This window comes from Grammomys surdaster, unplaced genomic scaffold (genome assembly GCF_004785775.1).
Source record: "Grammomys surdaster isolate TR1022 unplaced genomic scaffold, NIH_TR_1.0 64, whole genome shotgun sequence".
Classification (NCBI taxonomy): Eukaryota; Metazoa; Chordata; class Mammalia; order Rodentia; family Muridae; genus Grammomys; species Grammomys surdaster.
Window position 1 is genome coordinate 16,214,691 of NW_021604566.1, and position 7,421 is coordinate 16,222,111.

Here is a 7,421-nt window from a genome sequence, read left to right on the forward strand (position 1 = left end):
TATTCCTACTATCCTTCATGTTTCCATGATTATTTTGTTTCTGAGCTTCAAGGGGCTTAGAAAATCTTGGTAAATACTGAGTTTTAATGATTAGTTATTACCAGGGAGTATTACTTATACTTACACAACAGATTTATAAATAGATTTGATTTTCTAGTTATTTACATAAAACAAGTTTTGCCTTATATTCAAGAAACTTTCTGAAAATCTTTTAGCTCATTTTTTATAACCATGTAGTTTACTGCTTTTATCAGTTATGGAGTGGTAAGCCAACCAGGTAATCAGATCTTTAATTTCTAATGTTAAACAGATGATAGTATTTGAAGAGATACTTATTCTTTGAGAAATGAAAGCGTATTAGAGAGTGGAGGGTAAACTGAATCAAGAGGGATGTTTTGGGAAGTTAACTTTCCACTGTTTTGTTTTAATTAGTACAGATATGCTCAAGATGTGAGATAGAAAGACAAGCTCAAGTGTACTTGGAAAAGAAGTTTTGCAACCAGTGTGGTTGAAAACTTAGAATCTTGGTGCAAGTACATTTAAAGCTATTGGATTTGAGGCATGCTTAATTTCATAAAGTATATACTGCCCTTTGCTGAAGTTCCTAGGACTGGTGTGCTTATTCAGGAGCCAAGTAGAGAGTATGTTTGAACCACCTAGGTACCAGGGATGGACAGGCAAGCGCCTTTTACCTATGAACCATCTTGTCAGCTCTATTCAGTTTTTACTATATAATTTTGCCAACAATAGCTCAAAGGTTTCAGTGTATTCTGGCAATTTCTTAAGTCCTACTACAGTTAGCACTTACTCAACTTTACTAAGTACTTTCCATGCCCCCATGCTAGGTTCGGGGGATACTCTGAGAGGGCAGTGTGACAGCCATTATGTTGTTTCATTAAGGGTTGTCAGTAAGAAGCTGATATTCTAGATAAGAGAATATAATAGAAATACTTTTCCTTTGGCTAAAAAAAAGTGAGCTAGATCCTGCAGCCAAGTTTGTTATTACGTGTGAGTAGAATGTTTGGACTAATCCCAGAGTGAACACCCTCCACCCCCTGCTCACCAAACAGAATTAGGGTTATATGGTGCTTTGGAGGCTTGAACAGACTAAAATTTTGAGTCCAGTATAGCAACTGCAGCCACATGCCAGTTACTATGCTAAACCCTTTATGTACCTAATCTCATTTTAATCCTTACAGCACTCTATCTCACTTATAGTCCACTTCTGTGGATATGGAGTAGGTTTATGTTAAGAGACCTGTCCAAACACCATGCTGAAAATGGGCTCCAGTTGTCCATGATTTAGACTGATTCTTTAAAATTAAGCATAGAGTACAAAAAATTATATCATAGATGATTCCATATATATATAATTATAAAAGTATAAAGCTAAGTAAAGCTAGTGTATGTTGTTAGAAGTTGGGATGATGGTCATTCTGCATGAGTGGCTCTGTAGGGTGCTGCAATGTTCTTTCTTGCTCCAGATGCTGATTGCATGGATATGCTCACAGCTTGTAAAAATACAAGCTGCAGTATTAACGATGGAGGAGCTGCTCTCTGTAAGCTATGTTTCAGTACATTGTAAAAATTAAGCCTAAGTTGAATAACAAGAAAATAAAGTGCTCAACCAGAGCAAATGTAATGAAGTATTCTTGGCACTATTCTACCTATGTGTAGTAAAGCCAGCACCTGCCAGGCTCATTTCTCCTGCTAAACTAAACTTACCTTAACCTTCTGCATGACATAAATGACTTCTTTCTGGGTAATGACATATCATGTTTTTATGAGTAAGAGCTTATCCTGTTCTACTACATGATAGACACCATCCCTTCTAAATTCTCGGTAGTTGCTCACCTGTTAACCTTTACCCAGCCTTTCTCCTCAACTTGATGTTGGTACTTGTAAGTTACAGTCAGTGTCTTCTCCTTCTTGAGTCTTCTGAGTTTAATCTGAATTAAACTGTAATCTTGTAAAAAAAAAAAATCCTGGCTTAGGTTTCTTCATTTAGGAAAACAGTGAAATATCACACTTTCAGCCCCTTTCTCTCTCAGTGGATTGTATGTTTCCTGAAGCCAGCAGTTGGTCTTGTTCACCAGGATTTCTCCAGCATTTAGCAGACAGTCAAGGATGGCAGTGGTGACCAGAACTGCTGGGAGAGGAGACAGGCTACTCAAGTGCTATGTGGGAAATAATTGCTGTTACATATGAGCTTGTGACAAAGAAAAGGATCTGCTTTTCTTGGGAGAGAATTATGTCTGAAGTGATGAATCTCAGACTGAGAGGCAAACAGGCAAATAGATTGGGGAACACTAGGTAAAGACTTGGGGGAAAAGTCAGTTCCATGTTTAAAGACCCTAAGTAGACCCATAGCAGAGAGTGCCTTTAATCCCAGCATGTGGGAGGCAGAGGCAGAGAGATTACAGGACAGCCAGCATTACACAGAGAAACCGGTCTCAAAACCCACAAAAGACTGGAGAGATGGCTCAGTGGTTAAGAGCACTGACTGCTCTTCCAGAGGTCCTGAGTTCAATTCCCAGCAACTACATGGTTGCTCTCAACCATCTATAATGGGGTCTGATGCCCTCTTCTGGTATGTCTGAACACAGTGACAGTGTACTTACAATAAATAAATAAATAATCAAACCAAAAAATGAAACAAAGAGCCCATGTCTAGGGGTGTGAGCTGAGGAACTGATGAAGGAGGAGGGATGGTACTGAAGTGGTTCCTGAAATAAGCTTTCCCTGGGAGGCCATGCATTCATTCTATGGGAAGCAGACTGGAGACCAAAGTTAGCATGCAGGCAATGGATAGAGTTAAGTCATCTAAGGGGTAAGTCATTTACAATAGGCAGGGAAAAGCTGGTCTGTCTTGAGTTTCTGTGAAGGCCCCTGCTAACTTCATGAGGATCTCTGATACTTCATGGCTCTTCCAGTTAAATACAAATTGAGTTGAGAAGAGCAGATCTTTGTTTCATGTAAGCTGCATAGAAGTGAGATTTACTCTTGGGGAAGGACGTGTCAGAAGATGTGATTCCTTAAAATGTTCGTTTGTTCATTAAAAAGACTGCAGAATCATCTGCTGCAAGGAACAGGAGGAAATATTGCAGTGGGAGACATTGTCAGTGATCTCAGTGCTTAGTGTAGTCACTGAAATGTTGCCTTGTTTACATAAACAACTCCAAACATGCTCTGAAAGCAATACTAATGGCCGAGCCACGTGTCAAAGAAAGAGAACAAAGGAAGGAAGACTTGGGAAGGAAAGGGGATTTGATGGGAGGGGAAGGGAATACAGAGAATGTGCAGAGCTATGTTTAAAGAACATGCGAATGAAATTGTGAAAGAATGAAAAAACTTAGTCCTCTAAGAGAACAAGGGAGAGATATGATTAAGAAATACTATGAGCTGCCAAGAACACAGAGGACTTGTTTTCAGTTGGTAAGCATGAGTCCAGGCCCTCTACTAAGTCCCTAGCAATGCTCTTGTGCTAGTATAGTTCTCCTTTCCCTTTTGGTACAACCACAGGCAGAAAAAGCCCTGTCTGAGTGCACAGTGACACAGGCTTCCCCTGACTTTGCTATGGTCCTACAGGGCAAGGATGACCTGGAGTAGCCAAAGAAGACGCAGACAGAATTCCCAAAACAAAAGATGGGGAAGCAAAAGGGTGTGGAATATTACCAAGAGGCATGGTTCACGGATGAGACAGGATAGTTCTCATTGTGTGTGTGTGTGTGTGTGTGTGTGTGTGTGTGTGTGTATGTGTGTGTGCATCTGCTCCCCTTCTAGGACTTCTGCTGGAAGAATGTCGTAGAGACTGAGGCAGCAGGCACAGATTCATCCCTAGACATGATCTTCCAATGTATCTCATCTGATTCTTTTGGGTGTAATTTTAGGAGTAGCATAGCTGGGTCATAAGATAGTTCAATGTTTAGTGTTTTTTCTCTTAAAGATTCTTTATCTGGTTTCTGTAGTAGTAATACTAACTCATACCCCTTCCGACAATGTGTAAAGATTCCTTCTCCCAACATTTCTCTCAGCATTTATAATACAATATTTTTGTTTTCTTGATGATGAGCATTTTAATAGGGACAGGATGACATTGTAATGTAACTTGAAATTGCATTTCCTTGATGACTAGACATGTCAAATGCTTTCCCTACATTACCCACTTGTATTTATTTTTTTAAGAAGTGTCTGCTTGGTCTATTAGGTCATCTATTGATTGAATTACTATTCCATTGGGTATTAAATTATTTAGGATTTTTAATATAATCTGGGTATTAATCCTTTATTGAAAGAGTAGCTGCCAGAATTTTCTCCTATTTTTCAGGATATCTTGTCACTTTGTTAACTATTATCTTTCTTGAACAGAAATATTTATTTACCTTCATGTAGACGGAACTCAAGGTTCTGTGCGTGTAAAGAAAGTGTCCTGCCACTGACTATATATTTCAGAAACTTTTAAATTTGATAGCATCGCCGGGCGGTGGTGGCACACGCCTTTAATCCCAGCACTTGGGAGGCAGAGGCAGGCGGATTTCTGAGTTCAAGGCCAGCCTGGTCTACAGAGTGAGTTCCAGGACAGCCAGGACTACACAGAGAAACCCTGTCTCGAAAAAACAAAAAACAAAAAACAAACAAACAAACAAACAAAGTAATATATCAAGCAGGTGTTTTTTTTTTATCTACTTTCACAAATTTTTAATTTAAAATGAGTTAAATATATATATAGTCAACTATCTCATCTCCAAGAATTTAAAGCACATTACTTACCTCTCTCCTTTTTTTTGGAACTTGCTATAAATGTGAGGATAACTTTGAACTTCTAATCCATCTTTTTCTACCTTCTAAGTACTAAAATTATTGGCATGTACCAACAACAAAGGCAGTTGATGATACGTGGTAGATCTGATACGTGGTAGATCAGACTCTGGGCGTGCTGAGCGAGCATTCTACCACCTGAGCTACATTCCCAGCTCTGCTTTGTTTAGTATGAGAACAACAGTAAAGCACAGAGACATCATGGGGCTGTAATAAGTAAAAGGCATGTCCCACTCTGTGACTTGCTTTCTTTGTTACCCTAAGGCTGTATGTGGCTGTTTTCCTGCCCTGTCACCCCAGATCTGCTTGCGTTAATGTCTCCTACTCACCTTATAGTGACCCTTCCATTCCTTCTGTAGTTATTACAGAAAGGCAGCTAACTCTGGGCTGTGGCTGAGGAAGTTATAATTGCAGAAGCGTTTAGAGAACTGTGGAGTCGTGGCTGAGGGACAGCTTTCATTGGCCACTGCCAAAGGGTTTTTTCTCTTATTTACCTTAAACAAACAAACCAATCAACCTGCAGTCTTCATAATTTTTTTAGGTCAGTCACCAGCGGGAAGTGTGTTTTTGATGAGAAAGCAGAGGAGACAGCTTATAGAAGCCTTTGTGGTTATGAAGATGGTGTCCCAGCAGGAAGACGTGGAAAGTCTGTGCAGCCCAAGCTGGATTTCCCCAAAGTGACTGTAAAAGCAGCTCACAGAGGCCTTAGTCTCTGATGAGTTCAGGACACCAGAGAGGCCAGCCCTGGGCAATGTGCATGTCCAATGGGGCGTGAAGCATTGTCACCAGGCTTTTGTTCAATAAGCAGACCAGCTTGGGCAGGAAATCCACTGGAGATGGTTCTGAATTAGGGACTACAAACATATGAATGGCCCGTCTGCTTCCAGGGCAGAGCCGTTGGATCTCTCGAGTCCTCTAACCGCATTTCTAGATGCTTCAATGCTCAGGGGTGGGAATCAGATCTTATTATGTATTGTTTTCAGAAGGAATAATCAAGGGGAAGACCCAGATAAAACATTGCTTTACTGAATTCCCATTTGGGCCATTCATTGCTAGTGAAGCATTGGTAAAAATGTACAAAACCTGTTATTCTAAAAGCAAAATCCATTAAACGTGATTCAATAAAGGCAGAGATTGTTTGCTGAAAACTGACAATAATATATTGGAAAAGACTTGGTCTCTCCAAGGTGCAGGACACACTGCTGGGTTGTTTTTAGACAGTATTCACCACCTGGCCTCTGGTATTAGAGGGTACTAACTGTGCTGAGTGGTGTTCCATGCTTTCCAACACTACCTACTTATATGCACCTAATAGTAACCTCTGAATCCGTTTCATGAGTAAGCAAACTGAAGACTGGAAGTTATTTCACCTGCTCAAGATCATACTTGTAGAGGTGAATTTATTATTAACTGGTGCTTAAATGTCAAGACCACTTTCACTGGTCCTTGTTGAGTGCTGAGAGTCTCAGGGTATAGATGGGGAATCAGACTGCAATCATGAGAGGTTCTAGCTGAGCATTTCTGGTAAGTTGCCTAAAAAAAATCTCAGAAAAGGAGATCGAAATCTTGGTGTCTCCAGATATGTATTTCGATTTTCTTTTTTTGCCATTGAAAAGCAATAATCAATCCCATTTCTACTTTTGTATAGTGTTGGGTCCCATAAAACCTTCCCATATATGTAGTAAACTACAGAGATAGGTTTGAATTTGGGTCTTCTGATTCAGAAACTTGACTTTACAAATTTGTAAAAGGAAAAAATATAAATAGGACATTGAGTTGAGAGTATGAAAGCAAGGTGTGGGAATTACAACCAAAACCCTATAAAACTCTGTATCAAGTCAGAGATAAAGGAAGGACATTTTCAAGCTGAGACAGTGAGTTAGAATCTGTGGATTAATGATTGTTCTGCCTTTCCTCTACTGAAATGCTAAATTATTTAAACAGTATAGACAAGATTGGAAACACAAATTACTTACATTTAAAACTTTTACCCTCATAACAAATCATACTGATCATTTTTAAAGCTTTAATTGATTATAAAGCAAATTCTAATAAACTTTGTCAACGTCAGATGTTGATATTTTAGACTTATATTATCTTGATCAAAACAATAAGATAGGCTTTTATTTCCAAATACCAGTGGTTTAAATTATTTTCAATATGTCTCTGACAGCTATCTGTCTATCTGTCTGTCTGTGTGCCCATCTATCTATCTATCTATCTATCTATCTATCTATCTATCATCTATCTATCTATCTATCTACTTTTTCTTTTAGAAAATAGAGCTGTTGTCATCTATCCTTCTTTCATATTAAGCTCCCTTTTCATGACAGAGATGTTGAAACTGGAGGAGGAGTAGAAAAAAGCCAGAAAGCTCATCCTTGATCAGGTACCAGACTAAGTTGGCCAGCTTAACTCTTGGGATGCTAGGCTCTCCTTTCACAAAAAGGAAACAGAAAAAATTTGTAGTCAGGATGAAATAAAATAATGATAGCCTACAAACAATGGAATTGTACACAAAAGTGAATTTTTTTTTTTAAAGATTTTATTTATTTTATATATGTGAGTACACTGTTGCTGTCTTCAGACACAAGAGGGCATCA